The 27422-nt window shown below is 47.1% G+C and overlaps 1 protein-coding gene across 2 annotated transcripts in view; it reads left to right on the top strand.

Moving 5' to 3' along the window:
- C8H1orf21 (chromosome 8 C1orf21 homolog) overlaps positions 1-27422 on the top strand; it is a 230918-nt gene that overhangs the window by 47191 nt on the left and 156305 nt on the right. The window contains exon 2 of one of the 2 annotated variants that reach the window (XM_077278794.1): positions 1708-1827. The exons of the other annotated variant lie outside the window; for it this stretch is intronic. The gene's annotated coding sequence lies outside the window, so the exon portion shown is untranslated. The remainder of the gene's footprint in view (positions 1-1707; positions 1828-27422) is intronic. 2 annotated transcript variants of the gene reach the window in all.

Below are 27422 nucleotides of genomic sequence, written 5' to 3'. Positions count from 1 at the left end.
TAATCAGTGACCTGTACAAGAAGCAGAGGATACTGGTGAGGGGCGGAGGTGCAGTAGAAGATCTTGCCCCCTATTTCCTGCCCCGAAGCACATAAGACGTCATTTTATGAAAACTTCATCAGCCACTCAGTGAATCCTTTTATATCATAGTATACATAGTATACATAGTACATAGTTATTAAGGTTGAAGGAAGACTGTAAGTCCATCTAGTTCAACCCATAGCCTAACCTAACATGCCCTAACATGTTGATCCAGAGGAAGGCAAAAAAAACCCATGTGGCAAAGAGTAACTCCACCATGGGGAAAAAAATTCCTTCCCGACTCCACATACGGCAATCAGACTAGTTCCCTGGATCAACGCCTTATCAAGGAATCTAGTGTATATACCCTGTAACATTATACTTTTCCAGAAAGGTATCCAGTCCCCTCTTAAATTTAATTAATGAATCACTCATTACAACATCATACGGCAGAGAGTTCCATAGTCTCACTGCTCTTACAGTAAAGAATCTGCGTCTGTTATTATGCTTAAACCTTCTTTCCTCCAGACGTAGAGGATGCCCCCGTTGTCCCTGTCTCAGGTCTATGATTAAAAAGATCATCAGAAAGGTCTTTGTACTGTCCCCTCATATATTTATACATTAAAATAAGATCACCCCTTAGTCTTCGTTTTTCCAAACTAAATAGCCCCAAGTGTAATAACCTATCTTGGTATTGCAGACCCCCCAGTCCTCTAATAACCTTGGTCGCTCTTCTCTGCACCCGCTCCAGTTCAGCTATGTCTTTCTTATACACCGGAGACCAGAACTGTGCACAGTATTCTAAGTGTGGTCGCACTAGTGACTTGTATAGAGGTAAAATTATGTTCTCCTCATGAGCATCTATTCCTCTTTTAATGCATCCCATTATTTTATTTGCCTTTGTAGCAGCTGCCTGACACTGGCCACTGAATATGAGTTTGTCATCCACCCATACACCCAGGTCTTTTTCATTGACGGTTTTGCCCAGAGTTTTAGAATTAAGCACATAGTTATACATCTTATTACTTCTACCCAAGTGCATGACCTTACATTTATCCCCATTAAAGCTCATTTGCCATTTATCAGCCCAAGCTTCTAGTTTACATAAATCATCCTGTAATATAAAATTGTCCTCCCCTGTATTGATTACCCTGCAGAGTTTAGTGTCATCTGCAAATATTGAATATCAGATATCATATTAATCAGCATCACAGTGCCATTAAGGCCATGCAGGTTTATAGAGCTAAATCCTGCTGACAAGTTCTCTTTAAGCATCTGATGCATGAGTCTGAGTCCTGGAAACACTGGGGGAGTTTTTTCTAACACAAATGTGCCAGAACTTTGGCATAGTTTGGTCCAAATAATTTAGATGTTGAACCTGCATTGTCCCACATTCATATTCAGCCTCATTCAGACTTCAGTCATTTTTCATGTATGCAAAAAAATCAGTGTTTTTAATAAGAGTTTCATCAGTGCCTGGTCAGTGTTTACCACCAGTTTCATCAGTGATTTTTTTCATATAAAAAAATAAATAAATTACAAACCTTCTTCTATCCACTACAATGTTGAAAAATGGCCAAATGGTAATGAGCGAAGTCAGTCATTTTGCATGGACTCATAACCTTGCATTGTCGAGTTTGATCCATGGCTCAGCTCAAATCTCTGTTTTTTGTTTTTTTTTTGTAGACTACTTGGTCCAGAAAAAAACATGAATGTGTGAATAGCTGCATAAACTACACTGGTGATGTACGTGAATAACGGATAGGACACGTACGTGAAAAACAAACATCTAGAAAAGATCTTATGGTAAGGCGATGACAGGAAACGTATGCTGTGGGCCTTTTAAAGAGGACTTGTTTTTCTTGTAATATTTTCCCCAATTATATTTCTTTGCTTTAAAACTCTAAAGTGTGCTGTTCCTCTATTATTCCTCCAATAAACATTTGAATAAATTGACACCAGTTTGATCACCAGTTGGTGGCATGTCTGTCATTAAATCATCATTTTCCACTGAACCATCAGAAACAAAAAATTCTCCACAATTGACATTTCTTGGGGAGTACCAACAAACACTAAGAGGATAGGAGGGGTGATAAGTAATATTAAGGGTAAGTTCAATCATGGCAGATTTTTTTGCTGAAATTCCTGGAACTGAAAATCTATTCCATTTATTAGAAAGGCAGAAAACTGTAGAGGAAAAAACAAAGAACCATTAGGCGTTGCTGGAAAACCTGGCGGCTCATAGGTAGAAGTATGGTCACTGTACTGAGGCAGTGCCCAGTGGTTCCTTGTTTTTCCCTCTACACTACTGCACTTATGTGGTTACTATTGGGCATAATCGGTATAAGGAGGAGCAGCAGCTGGTCCAATCTTTATGAGCTTTTCAGACAAATTGTGGCTGTTATAAGCACATCCCGCTAAGGTGAGCAGTAGTGATGGACGAACATGCTCGGATAACGTCTTATCTGAGCACGCTCTAGTGTTATCGGAGCCTCTTGGGCGTGCTCGTATATTATGTTCCAGTCCCTGCGGCTGCATGATTTGCAGCTGTTAGGCAGCTTGAGCACATGTAGGAATTACCGTGGGAGCACGTTCGCTCATCACTAGTGAGCAGTTCTGCTTACTCTGAAGCTATATTCCCATAATGAACTTTTGGTGAGTTTTTGATATTCTAATATATATCTTCTTAAAACAATAATCTTTATTACTCATTTAGTAAAATCCCTGGGACAAAACCAAAAAATAGATATATATTTAAAGGTCTCATTGTATTTCTTAAAGATAATGTAGGACTTTGGATTCATTTTGGTTTATGTTAAATATATGACCTCTATGAGATGTATATAAGTAGGTCATAACATTCCATACCATTTCCCCCCCCCTTTCCTTCTGCTGAGTCTGTGTGTTTGTAAAATTCGACTCGTTATCTACTTGAAAATGTTTAACTATTACTATAGCATAAGATTGGTCGTTAACCTGTAAGTGATAGTGACAAATCTAAAATGCCTAAATATTTTTTCTTTTCCTCTAAAATTTGAAACATTTTCAATAAAAATTACAATTGAAAAAAAAGATAATGTATGACAACTAGTGTTGAGCGATACCTTCCGATATTTGAAAGTATCGGTATCGGATTGGATCGGCCGATATCCAAAAAATATCGGATATCGCCGATACCGATACCCGATACCAATACAAGTCAATGGGACACAAATATCGGAAGCGATCCTGGATGGTTCCCAGGGTCTGGAGGAGAGGAAACTCTCCTTCAGGCCCTGGGATCCATATTCATGTAAAAAATAAAGAATAAAAATAAAAAATATGGATATACTCACCCTTGGACGAGCCCTGGCTGTCACCACTGCAAGCATCTGCCTCCATTCCTAAGAATGCAGAGAGTGAAGGACCTTCGATGACGTCGCGGTCACGTGAGCGGTCACATGAGCGGTCACGCGACCAATCACAAGACCGCGACGTCATCGCAGGTCCTACACTCACTGCATTCTTAGGAACGGAGGCAGACGCTTGCACCGCTGCGAGCCAGGGGCCGTTGGTGGGTGAGTATATCCATATTTTTTATTTTTATTCTTTATTTTTTACATGAATATGGATCCTGATCCCGATTTCCGATATCGCAAAAATATCGGAACTCGGTATCGGAATTCCGATACCGCAAATATCGTCCGATACCCGATACTTGCGGTATCGGAATGCTCAACACTAATGACAACACAATACATCAATATAAGTGAAAATGCACCTATTTCAGCCCTATATGTAATCCTGCCTAGCCACGGAGGTGGGCACCCTACAAATATAGTGCAAATGATGCGCCCACTTAACAATGGCTAACCCTAGTGTGCCGTATTAAAAATTCAATTTTTAATCACTTTGATACATCCCCATAACCTTTGCTAGAAAAATATTAAGATTTGATAGTTCTCAGTGGTTGATTCCTTTTAATGGCCAACTGAAAAGATGGTAATAAATATTGAGCTTTCCAGACTATTCAGGTCTCTTCATCAGACATAGAATAACACAAAATCTGAAGAGTCCCATATTTATACCCAACAGGACACTGGAATAATGCAATAGATAAGACAATAGATAACCTTTGCTGGAACTGTAAAATGCTGTATTTTTATGCAGCGACAATACGCAACATCAAAAACTCATTGTGTGCACACAGTCTTGTAGTTATTTATTTACCCCAAGCCTCTACACGGTGGAGTGTCAGTTTTTTTTGGCTTTAGTTTTATTTAAAAAAAGTTTTTTTTGTCAGGAAATAAATCTTTGCATGCACCATTCAAATGAATCAGTGGTAGAAATCTCTGAACATGCCCTTAATAGACTCTGTGTAGGGATTTTCTGTCTACTGAAGCTCCACTGATATGGATTAATGTTGAGACTTGATCACAGAACTGAGTGACCTGATAACCGTCCAATCACAGCAGCTTGCAGCCAGTTTGGGCAGGATGGAAAATAACCTTGTGCTCTTGTCTACAAGGGCTTTTAAGGATCATTTTCAACCACATTTACAAATCTTCATTGCATTGATTCTCTTCGAACACAAGATTGTATTGCGTGTTTTTCTATTTTCAGCCTCACCAACTGATTTATTAGGTCAGTTACCCAATAGTCCTGCCAATACAGGCTTCCATCTATAAAATGCTACTTGCAATTCTTTTCAGAGAATTCTCCAAGTCACAATGTTTAAAGAGCAGTAAACCATTTAACAACCTTACAATTAATAGGTCAGATAGACCAGATAATCCTAAGAGGTGGGCAATAAATGACCTTGTCCGGGAACAATCACTCTAAGAATAGCCATGACCCTGAAACCATGTTCTCTGATATTCCCAAGCAAGAGAACAACGTGTCCTTCTTCATGAAGCCAGAGCTTCACAGTGCATATACTTGTTATAAGAGATGGTGATAAACGGCATGTATGTTTGCTTCCAACGTCTGGAGCTGTTATTCCTGGATGCCATCGCTTGCTTCTTCAGACTATGCAGCCTTCTGCTCGTATGTGGGCACAAAGTGTCAGGAGACGTCACATAGCCGTGTATTTCCCAGTGGGGTTCACTTTATTCCACGTCCTAACACCATCTTTTTCATATCTTCCTCCTTCAGTTAATTGCAGCTTTTCAAAAATCTGCCATAGTTAAAGTTTGTAGCCTTCAGTGTAGTCTATATTTGCCCGGTAATGTTAGGGTGCTGCGGCAGCCCACATGCTCTCAGGATGGACACCTTCTGTATGTTATTCCAAGATGTTATGGTGGGGGATTTATCCCTGAGTCACTGTGGATGCGATGAATGCACATATTCTAATGTATCCACATGGAAAGGTTATGCATATGCTTCTGCTTGCATGCCGAGTGCACACGTTGGCGAGCCCACATGGCCTTTACTGAGCTGCCTCCGTAAGCCTGTTCTCAACTGCAGCACTTTATGGGATTATAATACCATATGGAAATCTGCATGATATCAGGCGGTATTTGGACTGTGTTCATTTCTTCTGGCACATTTATAATTCTTGATATTTATATTTGGCTAAATAATCACATAGCAATCTCCATGCATGTGGCTGTGTGTAGCACCGTATGGTATCTGCTGTGTGAGACGCAATACTTCTGAAGGGTGAAGTTCTGAACATATAGTTTACATGTATTTACCAGCTTGATATGTTCAGAGGGAAATGTGAAGCCCGGGAGACCGAGGTACCCAGCACCAGATCAATGAGGTCCGTCTCTTGAGGGGGATGTCACTAGTGGCTTGAACCGGTGCTGTGGCCTCAGGCGATGCACAATGTAAGGGATATCATGAAGGAACAGACACTTACTTGATCAGCAGCAGGTCCTCTCAACTGTGATGACCCCAATCCTGGATCGATGGCTATTGTCCAAATGAAAGACTGAGGCGCTGAAACGTTTAACCAGTTTACTTCAACAAAAAGGGATTTGCAACCAATACTGTCACCGGAGTCTGTTTAAGAACTCTGAATTACTTTGACCCTGTCAGGATTTCCACCTCTTATTATGCGCAGTTTCTGTATGGCCCTGCTGCTGTATGTGAACTGGCTGCTGACCCAATCTGTCTCTTCTGTGCTCTGGTTCGATGGACAACCCGAGTCCTTTTTTGTCGGCTTACCCCCTTTGGGAGTACCGCTGAACTCTGTGTCTGTTGCTGCGTCTTACCCTGGTGAAGCTGATATCACCTCACTTTCTTCCGGTTGCTGTATTATATGTAACGAATATAGCCACGGATCCGGTATCCGTCTCTGCGCCTATTTTGGGTAGAAATTATTGCTACCCGGTTCTCACAATGTCCTTTTTCTCTATTCCTCTTTTCCTACTATGGGTATTACGGGCCTATAATCCGTCATAGGGCTGTTAGGAGTTCAGTTATACGACCTCTCACTTTCAGCTCCTCAACCCAACTGCCAGTCCTTTTCTCAGACCAGAATAGATCAAGGGGAGTCTCTGGAGCTCCCCCTTCTGGCCGGAGATGGTAGTGCAGTCTTGCTATTTTAATATTTGTATTTGGTGTCAATAACTATTTTTGTGGCAAATACCCCTAGGGGCGCCACAGAAACATTTCTGTATGGATATTATATGAAGCCACATAATGGATGGCTCTCTAGAAAACAGCCACAATCTGACTGTGTGCATAACACACAATACTACTGGAAATGTACTCGAAAAGCGAAGCCAATGACACACAGTAAGTGTCACAGTGTACAGGGGTGAGGATGAGAGGTGTCGGGAACGTTGCTGTACGCCTTGTTGTGGCTGGTGGGCTCACATGAGTTATATAGCAGTAATGACGTCCAAATGTAATGTTTTCAATGTTTGCAGCAGAATGCTGCTGTATTCTTTGGTGTGTGTGTGTCTGTGTCTATATATTGGATTGGATATTGCACTTTACGTGTAATGGATTATTATCCTATATGGATTGGATATTGCACATTATGTGTGTGTGTATATATATATATACTGTATATATATAATGTGCAATATGCAGTCTATATAGGATAATGATCCATTACTCATTATTTATTATTATTATTTATTATTATAGTGCTATTTATTCCATGGCGATTTACATGTGAAAAGGGGGATACATAATAAAAACAGGTACAATAATCCTAAACAATACTGGTACAGGAGGAGAGAGGACCCTGCCCACGAGGGCTCACAATCTACAAGGGACATATGATTGAATCAGGCGCTCATCGGGCCATTGTTCGGCACAATTCCTGGGAAATTCCAGTACACTTTTTTTTACCCTTTCCTTGACATCTAATTACTGCCATTTCCTAAAAGTTAGATGAGTGATATAAATAATGAATTTCTGAATATATTGTGCATAATGTGCAATATTCAATCTATATAGGCTAAGGCCATATACTGACAACTATTTTTCACAATTAAAATGGAGGCTAAGTACAAATCACCACCCAGAATCACGAGGCTGGGATATCTGTACCTTTCACTTACATTTTCACACCCTGTGTATTTACCTGCCGTCAGTGACCTAACAGAATGGAATCAGATACTCAATGGAATTTGAGCCCTAAGGAGAAGCACAAGAGTGAACATGCAGTACTATTTGTTACTTTGTTTCTCAGTCAGCTGTTTCTTTATCATTATTTTATTTCAGCATTCTTGAGGCAAGTCACACAATAAAAAAACATAAGAAAAAGAAAAACTAGTAAGCAAGGCCTAAGTTATCTGACCCATCAGAGTCTTAACTTGATGCTCCTGGGCCTCAGATTATAAATCTGTAACAAGGCCTTCAACATATCATGTGTAGTGTTGAGCGATACCTTCCGATATCGGAAAGTATCGGTATCGGAAAGTATCGGCCGATACCGTCAAAGTATCGGATCTAATCCGATACCGATACCCGATCCCAATGCAAGTCAATGGGACGAAAATATCAGAATTAAAATAAACCCTTTATAAACTTGTAGGTTCATTGTACATGAAGGAAAACAACTAAGAATAATGTAGGATGTATTGGGGGAGGTGGCGGAGACATTAAAGGCACAGAGGTTTAGCCCAATCAAATAGAATAGCAGGATTTTTATTTTTTTTTATGACGTTCGGCGTTAGAAAGATTTTGACTGTTATTTTTTTTTATTTTATTTTGTCAGATATTGATGTTTCACTACTTCCACGCCCTTCACCTTCTTTTTTACTTCTCCCACACTTTCTTCTTCATTATCCTCATCATCAGCTTCTTTGACATCAACTTCTTCACCTTATTCATCTTCTTCTTCATCTTCTACCTATTATTTTTTTGGTTACATTGTTCATATTCTTTTTATTTTACTATTATCTTCTTCATATTCAACTTCTTCATCATATTCTTATTTGTGACAGGCATTCCCGTAGTTGTTATCTATAAAAGTTTGAAGATTACACCTTCCGTTCTGCCTGTCACAAAACAGTTACATTTGTCCGCGTTCAGTTTGGCCTGCAGTATCAGGCTTTATCCAGGGGCACCACGAGGAGGAACGGACTCACCCCCATACACTGCTTAGTCTTCTTCTGCTTATAATTTAGATAATATCTTTTGCTCTGATATTTAGTCTTATGCTTAATGTTCTTCTGCTCTTTGTTCTGCAGCCTCTTGTTCTTCTGCTTCTCGGTCTTCCAGGTCGTCGTCGTCTCCAGGGTCGTCGTCTCCGGGGTCGTCGTCATCGGGGTGGTCTTCAGGGTCATCGTCTCCAGGGTCGTCGTCATCACGGTGGTTGTCGTCTCCGGGGTCGTCGTCATCGGGGTGGTCTTCAGGGTCATCGTCTCCAGGGTCGTCGTCATCACGGTGGTTGTCGTCTCTGGTGTCGTCGTCATCTTAGGGGTGGTCTTCCGGGTCATCGTGTTTAGTCTCTTGAACTTGGAAATGAAGCAGAAGGTACAAGAAGGCTGAGAAAATGCCGAGAAACAGCTGATGGAACTGGAACTCGGATGGCTACCCGAAGGTCCAAGAGCCAATGGAACTACTGAGGACCAGCTGACGTTACTGGATCCCGGTTACTAAGCAGGAGGTACCCGTGCCTGAAAGCACTACCAAGGACCACCTGACGTTGGTGGAACTCGGATACCCAGAGGGAGGCACCTAAGCCAAAGGCTCTGCCCGTGAAACACGTATAACATTTAGCCCTTTATACAGTCAAACTGTGTTGGAGGCGCGAGTTCCCTTCGTAATGAGACGCAGCACAGATGTCAAGAATCCCACCTTGGTGCTGGGTGCAGCCTCCTGAGCGTTGTTATTTGCTGTACAGGAGTCTGCGCTGTCGTGTTATCCCCTGGCCTAGTGCTGTTAGCGCTGCCCATCTTCTGACATCATTTAATGTCGGCCGGTGCGGTTCGCGATGACCATGAATCCCAGCCCCGCAGTGTCTTAACATTGTTAAAACACTGCGGGTCTGGGATTCATGGCCTGGCGCAGCACATATGTTCGCCTCTCACACTCGGGTCCTTACACCCGCTTCAGACTGTGCGGCGTCAGCTGATCCCTTATCGCATGCCACGGCCATGAAGCCGCACAGTCTGAAGAAGGCGGAAGGAGATGAGGGACAGGCGAACTGATGCACTGCTCATGCCCATCAATCACACCCTCGCAGTCCCAAGAAATAAGACACCGAGGGGCGTTGTGTGGGTCAGGGCGGCCGCAGAGGCGCAGGCAGCCAAACAATGATGCCAGAAGACGGGCAGCGCTACCAAGGGGGTTGCAGCGTGTCATTACAAAGGAAAGTCACACCACCGGGACGGTTAAATGGTCACACAGAGGACACATTTCAGACGTGTTTTCAGTTCCACATGTGCGAGGAGAATACGTTTATGAGCCACCTTGCACGCATGCAGCATTACCGCTGTACAAGGTGGCTGGAAAACGTACAAACGCCTGGGGGAGGGGGGACAGGTTCCCTTCAATTTCAGTTCTTGTGTCTGCGTGGCTTTTGCAGGACACGATGCCGGCTACACAGCAGGGGAACAGCTGGCGGTGCTGAACCCCACTGACACATTGGCTGGTGTTTTTCTCTGTGCAGCTAGCAGTACCGGGCCCCAACTGGCGGTGTTAGAGCCCAGGGTCAGCAGGAGGAGGAGATGGAGCAGAGTGTAGGCCGAAGCCTGCACTGGCGGCAGCTTTGGGTCTGTTGTGCCTGCGTGGCTGTTGCAGGACACGTTGCCGGCTGCACAGCAGGGGAACAGCTGGCGGTGCTGAACCCCACTGACACATTGGCTGGTGTTTTTCTCTTTGCAGCTAGCAGTACCGGGCCCCAACTGGCAGTGTTGGAGCCCGGGCTCTGCAGGGGGAGCAGAGTGTAGGCCGAAGCCTAATTAAACCAATTTCAAAGGTAACCTTTAACCCCCCCTCAGGGGTTACAAAGTAGAAGAGCCACAGCTTATGCAGCAGTAGTGCTGCACAAGTCAAAGGTTGCTCTTTTAATTTTTCTCCTTGCACACGCTGAATGAAACACGTATAACATTTAGCCCTTTATACAGTCAAACTGTGTTGGAGGCGCGAGTTCCCTTCGTAATGAGACGCAGCACAGATGTCAAGAATCCCACCTTGGTGCTGGGTGCAGCCTCCTGAGCGTTGTTATTTGCTGTACAGGAGTCTGCGCTGTCGTGTTATCCCCTGGCCTAGCGCTGTTAGCGCTGCCCATCTTCTGACATCATTTAATGTTGGCCGGTGCGGTTCGCGATGACCATGAATCCCAGCCCCGCAGTGTCTTAACATTGTTAAAACACTGCGGGTCTGGGATTCATGGCCTGGCGCAGCACATATGTTCGCTTCTCACACTCGGGTCCTTACACCCGCTTCAGACTGTGCGGCGTCAGGTGATCCCTTATCGCATGCCACAGCCATGAAGCCGCACAGTCTGAAGAAGGCGGAAGGAGATGAGGGACAGGCGAACTGATGCACTGCTCATGCCCATCAATCACACCCTCGCAGTCCCAAGAAATAAGACACCGAGGGGCGTTGTGTGGGTCAGGGCGGCCGCAGAGGCGCAGGCAGCCAAACAATGATGCCAGAAGACGGGCAGCGCTACCAAGGGGGTTGCAGCGTGTCATTACAAAGGAAAGTCACACCACCGGGACGGTTAAATGGTCACACAGAGGACACATTTCAGACGTGTTTTCAGTTCCACATGTGCGAGGAGAATACGTTTATGAGCCACCTTGCACACATGCAGCATTACCGCTGTACAAGGTGGCTGGAAAACGTACAAACGCCTGGGGGAGGGGGGACAGGTTCCCTTCAATTTCAGTTCTTGTGTCTGCGTGGCTTTTGCAGGACACGATGCCGGCTACACAGCAGGGGAACAGCTGGCGGTGCTGAACCCCACTGACACATTGGCTGGTGTTTTTCTCTGTGCAGCTAGCAGTACCGGGCCCCAACTGGCGGTGTTAGAGCCCAGGGTCAGCAGGAGGAGGAGATGGAGCAGAGTGTAGGCCGAAGCCTGCACTGGCGGCAGCTTTGGGTCTGTTGTGCCTGCGTGGCTGTTGCAGGACACGTTGCCGGCTGCACAGCAGGGGAACAGCTGGCGGTGCTGAACCCCACTGACACATTGGCTGGTGTTTTTCTCTGTGCAGCTAGCAGTACCGGGCCCCAACTGGCGGTGTTGGAGCCCGGGCTCTGCAGGGGGAGCAGAGTGTAGGCCGAAGCCTAATTGAACCAATTTCAAAGGTAACCTTTAACCCCCCCTCAGGGGTTACACAGTAGAAGAGCCACAGCTTATGCAGCAGTAGTGCTGCACAAGTCAAAGGTTGCTCTTTTAATTTTTCTCCTTGCACACGCTGAATGAAACACGTATAACATTTAGCCCTTTATACAGTCAAACTGTGTTGGAGGCGCGAGTTCCCTTCGTAATGAGACGCAGCACAGATGTCAAGAATCCCACCTTGGTGCTGGGTGCTGCCTCCTGAGCGTTGTTATTTGCTGTACAGGAGTCTGCGCTGTCGTGTTATCCCCTGGCCTAGCGCTGTTAGCGCTGCCCATCTTCTGACATCATGTTATGTCGGCTGTTGCGGTTTGCGATGACCATGAATCCCAGCCCCCCAGTGTCTTAACATTGTTAAAACACTGCGGGGCTGGGATTCATGGCCTGGCGCAGTACATATGTTCGCCTCTCGCTTGGGCTCTTACACCCGCTTCAGACTATGCGGCGTCAGCTGATCCCTTATCGCATGCCACGGCCATGAAGACGCACAGTCCGAAGAAGGCGGAAGGAGATGAGGGACAGGCGAAGAAATGCACCGTTCATGCCCATCAATCACACCCTCACAGTCCAAATAAATAAGACACCGAGGGGCGTTGTGTGGGGCAAGGCGGCCGCAGAGGCGCAGGCAGCCAAACAATTATGCCAGAAGACGGGCAGCGCTACCAAGGAGCTTGTTGCGTGTCAATACAAAGGAAAATCACACCTGAGGGACGTTTTAATGGTCGCAGAGGACTCATTTTTAGATGTGTTCACTTCAACATGGGCAAGGAGAATAAGTTTCTGAGCCACCTTGCACACATGCAGCATTACTGTCGTACAAGGTGGCTGTAAAACGTAAAAACGCCTGGGGGAGGGGGGACAGGTTTCCTTCAATTTCAGTTCTTGTGTCTGCGTGGCTGTTGCAGGACACGTTGCCGGCTACACAGCAGGGGAACAGCTGGCGGTGCTGAACCCCACTGACACATTGGCTGGTGTTTGGCTCTGTGCAGCTAGCACATCTGGGCCCCAACTGGCGGTGTTAGAGCCCAGGGTCAGCAGGAGGAGGAGAGGGAGCAGAGTGTAGGCCGAAGCCTGCACTGGAGCAAGTTGAAAGGGAAACTTTAACCCCCCCCCCAGGCGTTTGTAGCTGAAAGAGCCATCGTGTACAGCACTAATGCTGGAAAAGGTAAACTTAGCTCTTTTAATTATGGCCCTTGCACATGCTGAACCTAACACTTATAAAAAGTGTCCCCTCCTACCGTGATACCGTCCGGTAGGTGGAACTTTCCTTTGTGATGTGACGCAGCACAGCCGTCATTCTTACCCCCTTGGCGCCGTGCGCCGCCTCCTCAGCGTTGTTTGAATCAGTCCCGGAGCCTGCGCTGTTAGGTTAGCCCTTGGCCATGCACACATTTTGCGCTGCCCGTCTTCTGACATCATTTGGTGTCAGGCTGGCTGAGCCTGTGCGGCCGCGCTGGACGAGATCCCGCCTCGTAGTGTCTTCTGATTTAATCCCACTGGGGGCCTGAGATCCATGGACATGCGCAGTGCATATCTGAACCTCCACCTCTCACTCATCTCCCTACGGCTGTTCAGGGGAACAGCTGGCGGTGCTGAACCCCACTAACACATTGGCGAGGTGTTTGGCTCTGTGCGGACAGCACTTCTGGACGGCAACTAGTGGTGTTGGAGCCCAGGGACAGGAGGGGGAAGTGGAGGTGGAGGAGATAGGAGGGATTGCCACACACACAGCAGGGGAACAGCTGACGTTACTGAACCCCAATAACAGAGGAGGGACTGTTGACTGTGCGTACAGCACTACTGGACGGCAACTAGCGGTGTTGGAGCCCAGGGACAGGAGGGGGAGGTGGAGGTGGAGGAGATAGGAGGGATTGCCACACACACAGCAGGGGAACAGCTGACGTTACTGAACCCCAATAAAAGAGGAGGGACTGTTGACTGTGCGTACAGCACTACTGGACGGCAACTAGCGGTGTTGGAGCCCAGGGACAGGAGGGGGAGGTGGAGGTAGGAGGAGGTAGGAGGGATTGCCACACACACAGCAGGGGAACAGCTGACGTTACTGAACCCCAATAACAGAGGAGGGACTGTTGACTGTGCGTACAGCACTACTGGACGGCAACTAGCGGTGTTGGAGCCCAGGGACAGGTGGAGGAGGAGGGGGTGGAGGAGGTAGGAGGAGGTAGGAGGGATTGCCACACACACAGCAGGGGAACAGCTGACGTTACTGAACCCCAATAACAGAGGAGGGACTGTTGACTGTGCGTACAGCACTACTGGACGGCAACTAGCGGTGTTGGAGCCCAGGGACAGGAGGGGGAGGTGGAGGTAGGAGGAGGTAGGAGGGATTGCCACACACACAGCAGGGGAACAGCTGACGTTACTGAACCCCAATAACAGAGGAGGGACTGTTGACTGTGCGTACAGCACTACTGGACGGCAACTAGCGGTGTTGGAGCCCAGGGACAGGAGGGGGAGGTGGAGGTAGGAGGAGGTAGGAGGGATTGCCACACACACAGCAGGGGAACAGCTGACGTTACTGAACCCCAATAACAGAGGAGGGACTGTTGACTGTGCGTACAGCACTACTGGACGGCAACTAGCGGTGTTGGAGCCCAGAGACAGGAGGGGGAGGTGGAGGTAGGAGGAGATAGGAGGGATTGCCACACACACAGCAGGGGAACAGCTGACGTTACTGAACCCCAATAACAGAGGAGGGACTGTTGACTGTGCGTACAGCACTTCTGGACGGCAACTAGCGGTGTTGGAGCCCAGGGACAGGTGGAGGAGGAGGAGGTGGAGGAGGTAGGAGGAGGTAGGAGGGATTGCCACACACACAGCAGGGGAACAGCTGACGTTACTGAACCCCAATAACAGAGGAGGGACTGTTGACTGTGCGTACAGCACTACTGGATGGCAACTAGCGGTGTTGGAGCCCAGGGACAGGAGGGGGAGGTGGAGGTAGGAGGAGATAGGAGGGATTGCCACACACACAGCAGGGGAACAGCTGACGTTACTGAACCCCAATAACAGAGGAGGGACTGTTGACTGTGCGTACAGCACTTCTGGACGGCAACTAGCGGTGTTGGAGCCCAGGGACAGGTGGAGGAGGAGGAGGTGGAGGAGGTAGGAGGAGGTAGGAGGGATTGCCACACACACAGCAGGGGAACAGCTGGCGGTGCTGAACCCCAATAACAGAGGAGGGACTGTTGACTGTGCGTACAGCACTACTGGACGGCAACTAGCGGTGTTGGAGCCCAGGGACAGGAGGGGGAGGTGGAGGTAGGAGGAGATAGGAGGGATTGCCACACACACAGCAGGGGAACAGCTGACGTTACTGAACCCCAATAACAGAGTAGGGACTGTTGACTGTGCGTACAGCACTTCTGGACGGCAACTAGCGGTGTTGGAGCCCAGGGACAGGTGGAGGAGGAGGAGGTGGAGGAGGTAGGAGGAGGTAGGAGGGATTGCCACACACACAGCAGGGGAACAGCTGACATTACTGAACCCCAATAACAGAGGAGGGACTGTTGACTGTGCGTACAGCACTACTGGACGGCAACTAGCGGTGTTGGAGCCCAGGGACAGGAGGGGGAGGTGGAGGAGATGGGAGGGATTGCCACACACACAGCAGGGGAACAGCTGACGTTACTGAACCCCAATAACAGAGGAGGGACTGTTGACTGTGCGTACAGCACTACTGGACGGCAACTAGCGGTGTTGGAGCCCAGGGACAGGAGGGGGAGGTGGAGGTGGAGGAGATGGGAGGGATTGCCACACACACAGCAGGGGAACAGCTGACGTTACTGAACCCCAATAACAGAGGAGGGACTGTTGACTGTGCGTACAGCACTACTGGACGGCAACTAGCGGTGTTGGAGCCCAGGGACAGGAGGGGGAGGTGGAGGTGGAGGAGATGGGAGGGATTGCCACACACACAGCAGGGGAACAGCTGACGTTACTGAACCCCAATAACAGAGGAGGGACTGTTGACTGTGCGTACAGCACTACCAGGCAACAACTAGCGGTGTTGGAGCCCAGGGACAGGAGGAGAAGCAGAGGAACACAATGTAGGCCGAAGCCTGATTGGAGAAAGTCGAAAGGGAACCTTTAACCCCCCCCCCCCAAGGCGTTTGTAGCTGAAAGAGCCAGCTTGTGCAGCAAAAAAGATGCAAAAGGAAAAGGTGGCTCTTTTCATGATGCTCCTTGCAAACACAGAACTAAACACTTATAAAATGTGTCCCCTGATACCGTGTGACCGTCCCGGAGGTGGGACTTTCCTTCGTAATATGACGCAGCACAGCCGTCATTCCTACCCCCTTGGCGCCGTGCCCCGGCTCCTCAGCGTTGTTTGATTCCGTCCCGGAGCCTGCGCTGTTATGTTATCCCTTGGCCAGGCACACTTAGCGCTGCCCATCTTCTGACATCATTTGGTGTCAGGCTGGCTGCGCCTGTGCGGCCGCGCTGGCCGAGAGCCCGCCTCGCAGTGTCTTCTGATTTAATCCCACCGCGGGCCTGAGATCCGTGGCCATGCGCAGTGCATATCCTCGCCTCTCACTCCCCTCCCTACGGCTTCTTAAGACTGTGCGGTGTCACGGCCGTGGCATGCTATTAGGGACCAGCTGACACCGCACAGTCTGAAGAAGCCGTAGGGAGATGAGTGAGAGGTGGAGGTTCAGATATGCACTGCGCATGTCCATGGATCTCAGGCCCCCAGTGGGATTAAATCAGAAGACACTGCGAGGCGGGCTCTCGGCCAGCGCGGCCGCACAGGCGCAGCCATCCTGACACCAAATGATGTCAGAAGACGGGCAGCGCTAAGTGTGCCTGGCCAAGGGATAACTTAACAGCGCAGGCTCCGGGACGGAATCAAACAACGCTGAGGAGCCGGGGCACGGCGCCAGGGGGGAAGGAATGACGGCTGTGCTGCGTCATATTACGAAGGAAAGTCCCACCTCCGGGACGGTTTTACGGTATCAGTGGACACATTTTATAAGTGTTAAGTTCTGCGTGTGCAAGGAGCTAAACAAAAATAGCTACCTTTTCCTTGTGCAGCATTACTGCTGTACAAGGTGGCTCTTTCAGTAACAAACGCCTAGGGGGGGGGGACAGGTTCCCTTACATTTCAGTTGTTGTGTCAGCGTGGCGGTCGCAGGACACATTGCCGGCTACACAGCTGGGGATCAGCTGACGTTACTGAAACCCAATAACACTGGGTCGTATGTTTTGACTGTGCAGACGGCACTTCTGAGCCTCAACTGGCGGTGTTGGAGCCCAGGAATTTAAGTTCAGGTGGTAGAAAGATGAACACAACAGGAGACCTGGATACTGTAGACAGTCACCTAATTATTTAATCAGGAAGAGGAGTGGCAAATTCCTGCGAGATCCAGGCCTTGTTCATTTTCAGGAAAGTAAGCCGGTCAACGTTATCGGAGGATAGTCGCATGCGACGGTCAGTTAGTACACCACCTGCAGCACTAAAGACACGTTCCGATAATACACTGGCCGCAGGGCAAGACAGCACCTCCAATGCATACTGGCTTAGCTCTGGCCATGTATCCAGGTTTGAGACCCAAAACTTGAAAGGGTGAAGAGCCATCTGGGAGTACAGCAAGAGGGCAAGACATGTAGTCTGTCACCATCTGACGGAACCGTTGCCTCCTGCTGACTGGAGCCGTCTGTGATGGTGTAGACTTTTGTGGCGGGCACAGAAAACTGTGCCACAGTTGGGCCATACTGGTCTTGCCTTGGGCAGAGGCACTGCTTCTGCTCCCTCTTTGTGCAGAGCCTCCACCACTGCCTGGACGCACTGAGCTGCTTTGGAATGCACTAGCAGCACTTCTCTCAGTTGGAATGGAGAAGATGATGGAATTGACCAGTGTGTCTTGGTACTCCCGCATTTTTCGCTCCCGGTTCAACGGTGTGATGAGGCTTTCTACGTTGTCCCGGTAGCGAGGATCGAGGAGGGTGAACACCCAATAATCAGACATGTTGAGAATGTGGGCGATGCGGCGGTCGTTTCTCAGGCACTGCAGCATGTAATCCACCATGTGCTGCAGACTGCCAACTGCCCAAGAAATGCTGTCCCCTGCTGGAGGCGTGATCTCTGCCCGCTCGTCATCACCCCACCCTCGCTGTACACACTGAGTACTGGACAATTGTGTAACTCCCTCCTCTGGACGGATGTCTTCCTCCTCCATTGACTCCTCCTCATCCTCCTCACAAACTGTCCCCTGCTTACGCGTTTGTGAGGAACCACGTGGCGCTGACTGTCCAGAAGATGATGGAAATGGTGAATCCTCATCCTCCACCTCTTCCACAACATCATCCCTTAGCGCTTGCAGTGATTTTTCAAGCAGGCAGATAAGGGGGACAGTCATGCTGACTAGTGCATCATCTGCACTCGCCATCCGCGTGGAATAATCAAAGGGACGCAAAACCTGGCAGACGTCATTCATAGTGGCCCACTCTGTGGTTGTGAAGTCTGTACGGCGCTGACTGCGACTTCTTTGCGCCTGAAGCAGCTGGTACTCCATTACAGCTTGCTGCTGCTCACACAACCGCTCCAACATATACGTGGAATTCCACCTGGTAGGTAGGTCACATATGATGCGATGTTCCGGCAGAGCTGCAATGCGCGCTTTTGCCGTGCTGGAACGCCGCAAGTGAGCACACTCTAGGCGGACCTTGTGCAGCAGTGCATCAAGATCCGGATAGTCCCTCAGAAAACTCTGCACGACCAAATTGAGCACATGTGCCAGACATGGGATGTGAGTGAGGTTGCCGAGGCCCAGAGCTGCCACCAGATTTCGGACATTATCACACACTACCATGCCTGGCTGGAGATTCGCTGGCACAAACCACACATCGCTCTCCTGCTTGATGGCATTCCAGAGCTCCTGCGCTGTGTGGCTTCGATTCCCCAAATAAATTAATTTCAAGACGGCCTGTTGACGTTTGGCCACGGCTGTGCTCATGTCGGTCGTAACAGGTACACGTTCATCACGGGTCCATGTGGAGGTGGACTGTGACGGCTCCTGCAGCGATGATTCTGAGGAACTGGTGTAGGAGGAGGAGTCAATGCGTACAGAATGGATTCCTGCAATCCTTGGAGTGGGCAGGACACGTCCTGCGCCACTCGCACGGTCTGTACCCGGCTCAACGACATTAACCCAATGGGCAGTGAGGGAAAGGTATCGCCCCTGTCCATGTTGACTGGTCCACGCATCGGTGGTGAGGTGGACCTTGCTACTGACGGCGTTCAGTAGCGCGTGTTTTATGTGTCCCTCCACATGCTTGTGCAGGGCAGGGACGGCTTGCCTGCTGAAGTAAAAGCGGCTGGGCACATTGTACTGTGGGACTGCCAATGACATCAAGTCACGGAAGCTGTCAGTCTCCACCAGCCTGAATGACAGCATTTCCAGTGACAGAAGTTTGGCAATGCCTGCAGTCAGAGCCTGTGCTCGTGGGTGGTTTGACGAGAAAGGCCGCCTTTTCTCCCATGCCTGTACTACCGATGGCTGTAGACTGGGCTGGGAGTGTGTGGATGACTGGGAAAGTGGTGCTGCGGGTGGAATTACAGCGGGTCTCTGGACAACAGGGCCAGAGGTTCTTCCACGGCGATCCTGGGAGGAAGCCGAACCAGCTGCGTGTGAGCTGGAGGAAGAGGCAACACGAGCTGAAGAGGTGGTAGCTGCCGCTGTTGTTTGGCCTAGCTCTTCAGTGTGTTTTTGTAACTCCGCCGCGTGCCTGTTGCGCACATGTTTCCACATGTTGGAGGTATTGAGGTTGCTGACATTTCGACCTCTTTTTACTTTGTGATGACAAACCTTGCATTTGACATAGCAAATGTCATCTGCAACTGTGTCAAAAAAGGACCAGGCACTGCAAGTCTTGGGAGCGCCCTTTTTGGCTTTTGGAAGAGACATGCTCCTAACGGGTGCCAAAGCGGAGGCTGCAGGATCCGCAGTCTTCCCCCTCCCTCTCCCTCTTTGGGCCGTACGGGGAATCTCTTCCTCAGAGCTGCTCCCACCACCTTCCTGTCCCTCACGCCAAGATGGGTCAAGGACCTCATCATCTACACTACCCTCTGCCCCCAACTGCTCCTCCTGGGTAGTCTCAGCAGCAGAGCACGCACCAGTAAGTGGCACCTGAGTGTCATCATCAGCTGATGCGGCCTGCGATGTGGTGACCGGAGCCACTGGCCCACCCGCCTCTTCAGAGGAAGAGAGAAAAAGCTGTTGGGCATCACTGCACCCTGCCTCTTCTTCCATTTCTCCAATGCTGCTTGGCTGGCCCCCTGTTTCCAAGCCAAGAGATTCAGAGAACAGAAGTAGAGACGGCTCCTGTCCTGGGCTCTCTGTCTGCCTGGGCAATTTGGCAGGTGGTGAAGAGACAGATGGCTGCTCTCCAGTGCTCTGTGTCTGAGAGGATGTGGCACTAATTGAAGTTGATGCATTAGCTGCCATCCATCCGACAACGGCTTCAATTTGTTCTTCACGCAGCAGCAGTGTACGGCGCTCTGCGACAAAGCTGCGCATGAATGACTGTTCCCTTGTGAAAGTGGGTGCTGATGAGTCACCGGTGCCCGCAGCAGGCACAGAATCCCCACGTCCCCTCCCTGCTCCGCGCCCACGCCCACGTGCCTTACTCACTGCCTTCTTCATCTTGGTTGACTGATAAAGATAAGCAGAAAAGTACTAACGGATTTGTGTGCTTATTCCTGAACAACTCCTCCTAACAGGTATAAGAAACACTAATTTTCTAAAGTGTGGACTAGACTTTAATATGAGCTAATGTGGCCTACACAAATGTAAAGTGGTGTCACTGGTGTGTTTGGTGAACTTTATTATTTATTTATTTTTTGGGGGCTGAACTGACAACAGATAGAGCTGCAGTCACACGGAGACCGTGCAGACAGACGTAAACGGCGCTGCAAGGCCCAAAAACCCTCCTCTACGTTATCCTATGTAGTGTTTTTCCACAAGTTAGCTGGAGACGGGTGGAAAGACACTAATAGGAATTTTTTGAAAAAATGTGCAGCAGCCTGCACTACTTAAAACAAAATGAAAATTGATTTTGCGGTATGACGCAGTGAAGAACCCTGAGTTGGAGACAACCAGGCTATGGCTGCTCAAAGACTACAGGGCGAGCTGCAGTCACACGGAGACCGTGCAGACAGCCGTAAACGGCGCTGCAAGGCCCAAAAACCCTCCTCTACGTTATCCTATGTAGTGTTTTTCCACAAATTAGCTGGAGACGGGTGGAAAGACACTAATAGGATTATTTGTTAAAAATTAGCAGCAGACTACACTACTTGGAAAAAAGAAAAAAAAAAAGAACAGTATGAGGCAATGAACCACCCTCCCTGAACTGAATACAACCAGCTATGGATGGCCTATGTGGCTGCACTCAGACTAGAGAGTGGGCTGCACTCACACACACACACACACACACAGACCTTGCAGATCGCTGTGAAAACAGCGCTACAAGGCAAAAGCAAGGTGAATAGTAGGTGAACACAGCGGTTGCTAAATTAGCCTTTGGAAAGCACAAAGAAGCAAATCGCTATCTCTAAACTGGCCCTCAGTCAGCAAACAGCGTCCTGTCACTAACTGAATTCACAGCAGAGTGATCGCAAAATGGCGCCAGCGACTTTTAAACTGCATCATGACATCATTTCAGCAGCCAATCACAGCCTTGCCAGTAGTTTCATGCCCTCCATGCTGAACAGGATGTGCCCACACTTGGAATCATTCTCATTGGATGAATTTGTGCATTTTGAATCTGGGAACTTCCGATTCCGGTATCCGATACGCGGCCGATACCCGATACTTGCGGTATCGGAATGCTCAACACTAATCATGTGCCATTTACAACATTTATGTATATTGTTTGGCAATGGGGTCTTTGGTACTGAGGAAAACTGCAAACCCTTAACCCCTTTACCCCCGAAGGGTGGTTTGCACGTTAATGACCAGGCCAAATTTTACAATTGTGACCACTGTCCCTTTATGAGGTTATATCTCTGGAATGTTTCAACGGATCCTGGTGATTCTGACATTGTTTTCTCGTGAAATATTATACTTCATGTTAGTGGTAAAACTTGTTTGATATGACATGCGTTTATTTGTGAAATAAACAGAAATTTGGCACAAATTTTGAAAATTTTGCAATTTTTCAACTTTGAATTTTCATGCCCTTAAATCACACAGATATGTCACGCAAAATACTTAAAAAGTAACATTTCCCACATGTTTACTTTACGTTAGCACAATTTTGGAACCAAAATGTTTTTTGTTAGGGAGTTATAAGGGTTAAAAGTTCACCAGCGATTTCTCATTTTTACACCATTTTTTTTTAGGGACCACATTACATTTGAAGTCACTTTGAGGGGTCTATATGATAGAAAATACCCAAAATTGACACCATACTAAAAACTGCACCCCTCAAGGTGCTCAAAACCACATTCAAGAAGTTTATTAACCCTTCAGGTGCCTCACAGGAATTTTTGGAATGTTAAAAAAATGAACATTTAACTTTTTTCACAAAAAAATTACTTCAGATCCAATTTGTTTTATTTTACCAAGGGTAACAGGAGAAATTGAACCAAAAAGGTTGTTGTACAATTTGTCCTGAGTACGCCGATACCCCATATGTGGGGGTAAACCACTGTTTGGGCACATGGCAGAGCTTGGAAGGGAAGGAGCGCCGTTTGAGTTTTCAGTGCAAAATTGGCTGGAAATGAGATCGGACGCCATGTCGCGTTTGGAGAGCCCCTGATGTGCCTAAACAGTGGAAATCCCCCAATTCTAACTCCAACTCTAACCCCAACACACTCCTAACCCTAATCCCAAACCTAACCATAACCACACCCCTAACCCGAACACACCCCTAACCTTAATCTCAACCCTTACCACAACCCTAACCCCCACACACTCCTAACCCCAACACACCCCTAACCATAACCCTAACCTTACCCCAACCCTGACACACCCTTAACCCTAATCCCAACCCTAACCTTAATCCCAGCCGTAAACGTAATCGAAACCCTAACCTCAACTCTAGCCCCAACCCTAACTTTAGCCCCAACCCTAACCCTACCTTTAGCCCCAACCATAACTCTACCCCTACCCTGACGAAGATGCTTTTCCCAAACACGCAATGGGGTGGAGACGCGCCCCCTGGACATCTAGACTGCACTCACTTACAGGTAATTACCATCGGCTTTGTGCCGTTATTTTTCTACATGTACCGCAGGGTGTATTGACCTGGATGAGAGATTATGGTGGATGTTGCCATCTACTAAATAGCAGTAGACTTTTATTTGTATTCCTGGCTCTCTATGTTATGTTGTAATATGTCTCCACTGTGACACTTCATAGAGGCTATGAATCATTATATGTCCATTGCTAGATGCTCAGGGTATGCACCTCTTTTGCACAGCATTTTTACAGTTCATGGTTCTGTATTTCACCTCCTCTCACTAGTGTCTGTATATTTTAATAATAAAGTTTGTTCATGTTTTGATAATTTGGACCTAAGTATCACTTGTGTTTTTGCGTGGATGTTATAAATTATAGTGATGATAGGTCAGTTAGTCCTTTATGCATATGGGTACCTGATGTGATAATTTGGATAGTGTGTACCATGCAGAAACGTCATATAAGTTGCTATTCAAAAAATGAAAATTACTTGCAGCGGGAAGACGGGGAGCAAAAAACAAAAAACCCCAAGGTCGTGAAGGGGTTAAACGTTTTACTTCTTCACTTTGCTTTTTTTAGTCCCCATAGGGGGCTTGAACCTGCATTTATTTGATCTGTTTGTTCTATAAACTGCTATATCATGGTATTGCGGCATTTTTACATTGTAAATGGTGGCCTCCTATGAAGCCTGTGGGTCGATGGATGGAAAAATATTTGCAAAGTATAATTGCGAAAGCATCCTCCTCCTTTATTATGTGTTATTCATGAATATTTGCTGAGATTGAAGTCTTCTTATCACTAAGCTGCTCCTCCAGCTTCAATATCTGGAATGATGGCATGCTAAGTGATTGTATTCTGTCACTGGATGCAATTTATCCTCTAAGTCCCATGTGCAGCTCATCCTGTTATCCTTCGCTTTCTTAAAGTCTGAACTAATTGTCTTTGATCAGTGAGTCCCTGTAATCTGTGCCATGTAAGTAAAGATGTTAACCCGCTTACTGATTGAAATACTGTGCGTCTTATCTATTGCCCGTTCCCGTACACCAGGCCTCAGACATTGTCCTATCTGCCTATGTAATGATTGAGAAGGTCATATGTGAGAAAGACCACCATCACCCTGTGCACTTGGGCAGCTGGAACACGGCTGCTTGTAATAATTCTGAATTTTCTGAAGATTTAGCGAAACTTTGTACAGGAAAACTGATGTCTGTAATTGGCTGCTGTGGGAAACCGTGCTGCTCCCATTTCCCAGTGCAGGTCTGCAGATTTTGTGCTCTGATTTGTTGGTTTGGGCGACGAGGACAGTTCTTCTCTTAAACAGTTCTGACATATGAGCGATACCTGTGAGGGGAATACATCATTGCTTGCAGGCCTGTCTCCTACAGTAAATGTGTCATCTTTATCTTTTGGTCTTTTAGAGATCATTACATCTTCAAGTTGCCTAACTTTTCAGAATACCAGTCATTTTGACCTGGGGTGCCCAAACTTTTACATGCTACTGTATGGGTTAACAGTGGAGAAACAGGAATAAAACACTCCAGACATCCCCATTGGTGGCTTAACAATAATCGAGAATGTATAAGGGCTTGTGCAGATGACTGTATAACTCGACGGATAGAGCCGGTATCCATGTTGTTCTATGGAGCCGTTCACCGAATGGTGTGAGGAAAAAATCGCAGCATGCAGTATTTGCCCCCAAGAATTGGATGGCACTTGCACATTTATGTCTGTGTCCGTGAAAAAAAATGGACTGCACTTGGATGGCATTGCAGTGCCGTCCAATTTTCACAGACTGATGTAATGCAGAAAGAGGACAATCTTTTTTTCTCTTTACCTCTGAGAAAATTGGATCCCACTCTGATCAAACTGTGATCAGAGTCTGATTAACATAACCCGACTTATTGTCTTGTATGGAGCGAAAGCGATGGTCTGCGCCTGCCCTAATTAGAGTTCTCATGCTGCTTGAACATTGTATGATGATAAACTCGTCAATGAAAGTCTGCTACTGCTGTCTCTGGCAAACGTATTCACTTTGCAGCTCCCTTTGGCATGTTCTTAGTTTGTGCACCTAGTGAATTTCCGGGACCAAACACCATTTTAATTCCCCTGACATGTCCCAGACATCTCCACCAGGGGGAATGTCAGAGAGCTGCGGTGGATCCCAAAGGCATTACTATCTACAGAAGCGCTTCATTAGCAGATGGGTTTCATTAACAACTAATAGGGAGTCATTTAGAATACAGCTTGTTTCCTCAGTAATGAAGTAGACGTAGTTTATTTTTATTGCTGACACCCATGACCCTCTTCAAAGTCTCTCTTCAAGCATGCAAATTGCCTCTTCAGAGAAAAAGAGGACTTAAACTCTATAGCGCCACCTGTTGGAAGTAGCGATCCTACAAGTCTCAATCAACCCTTTAACGAGTCTTTCAATATGACTTAGGATAAAAGCCAAATCAGTACCTCAGTTCGCAGACACGGTGTTTCGGGCTGTTGGCCCTCGTCAGTGCGAAGCATGAGAACTGATTTGGCTAGGTGAGAGGCTCTGGACTGGGGTCTAAGGGGCAACGTTTCTCCTTATGGAGAGTGACATACCAGCTGGCTTGTCAAGGTAAGGAGGCTTATTCGCCGTGCAATTCTCCTCTGGGAAATTTTATATGCAAATTGCCTCTTCTTATCCTCCTAAGTCATATTGCACGACTCGTGGCGCTATAGAGTTTATGTCCTCTTTTTCTCTGAAGAGGCAATTTGCATATTAAATTTCCCAGAGGAGCATTGCACGGCGAATAAGCCTCCTTACCTTGACTAGCCAGAGCTGGTATGTCACTCTTCAAGCATGGCATTTGTGCTTCTAGGACTAGAACTCCACCTATTGGAAGTAGCGATTCTAACAGTTAATATGGACCCTTTAACGAGCCTTGCAATATGACTTAGGATAAAAGCCAATCCAGAATCTCTAATGGTTGTAAAGCCGGATTTCTGAAATGTAGCCCTAGCCTTTGTCATCTAGAAATGTAGATTTGTGGTTCTTTCTGCAGCATTATGTTCGCCAGTATTTACTACATCTTAGTATTGACTGGGGCACAACTTTTTCCGATTTGCAATCTTCTTCTCACGTATATCACCAATTTTTTTCCTGTAAGTCATCAGTTTTTATTTTGGAACATTCCTGAATAGCTTGATTTTATTTTTAAGCTGCCAGACACAAACCTATCCTGGGGCTTAATGTGTAGACAAAATCTGGTATCTTGCTGTATCATGAAGTCCTCTTCTGCGTTTGCTGTGTTTGCTCGAGAAGAGCTTGGCTGGTACTTTATCATCTGCTGACACTGGCACGATGAATGGCCTAGTCTCGATTACTTGATTCTTCACAGCCTCATGAAGGAACCTGGGGCGAGGTCTTGTTTACCTGAATATAAGCAGAATGGCTGTAGGAGTCTTTATTATAGAAGAACATAGAGTTTATCAGAATATGACACCAGTTGTGTAACTTCATCCATAACTCTTCCTGTCCCATAGGATTTATAGCAAGTAATAAAGAATCTAACATACAGCGCTAAAAATCCAAATAACTGTAGGTCACGTCTATTGTTAACTTACTTGTCAAGTGAAGATGACCCTTTTTAAATTACAGCTGAGCCCACCAAGTAGACATGTATTCTCCCTCAAGGATTGCCATTTAAATTAATGAGTGTCAATTTACTATCTAGGAAGAGACATTTCTTGAGATTATGGCTCAAAGGAAGGGGTCCTGAGAGTTTTTCTATCAGCGCCCATGTGCAAAAGTTATCTTGGTTAAAGGGAAGACACCTGAAGTATATTAATGGAATATACCATGTATCTTTCATATATGTGGGTGCCACCTCTTTGACCTGCACCTAACTCCAGAAATGGGGTTCACTTATGACTCTATTCCAATCACCATTTGGCCGCCATTAAGTGAAGAAGGGGCAACATATTCGCCAGCTCTCTATTCATTGCTATAGTAGTTCTGAACATAGCTGTACTAATACATTCAGCTTTATTCTGAAATCCCATAACAATAAAGGGAGAGAGCCAGAGGAGGCTGTGTCATGTGCTGGCCAATGTTCTTCTTAGAAATGTTGGGTTATCATGGCATTCATGCAATTGCTACTGTGACATACAGTTCTGCTCAAAAGTTTATATAACCTGGAAGAGTTTTTGCTTTCTTGGCCTTTTTTCAGAGAATATGAATGAGAACACCAAAACTTTTTCTCCAGTCAAGGTTAGTGGTTGTGTGAAGCCATTTATTGTCAATCTACTGTGTTTTCTCTTTTTAAATCATAATGACAACCCAAAACATCCAAATGACCCTGATCAAAAGTTCACATACCCCATTTCTTAATACCGTGCATTGCCCCCTCTAACATCAATGACAGCTTGAAGTCTTTTATGTTAGTTGTGGATGAGGTTCTTTATTTTCTCAGATGGTAAAGCTGCCC

Source organism: Ranitomeya variabilis, chromosome 8, assembly GCF_051348905.1.
Source record: "Ranitomeya variabilis isolate aRanVar5 chromosome 8, aRanVar5.hap1, whole genome shotgun sequence".
NCBI lineage: Eukaryota > Metazoa > Chordata > Amphibia > Anura > Dendrobatidae > Ranitomeya > Ranitomeya variabilis.
The sequence above is the reverse complement of the archived record's forward strand: the minus strand, read 5'-3'. Positions and strand labels throughout refer to the sequence as shown.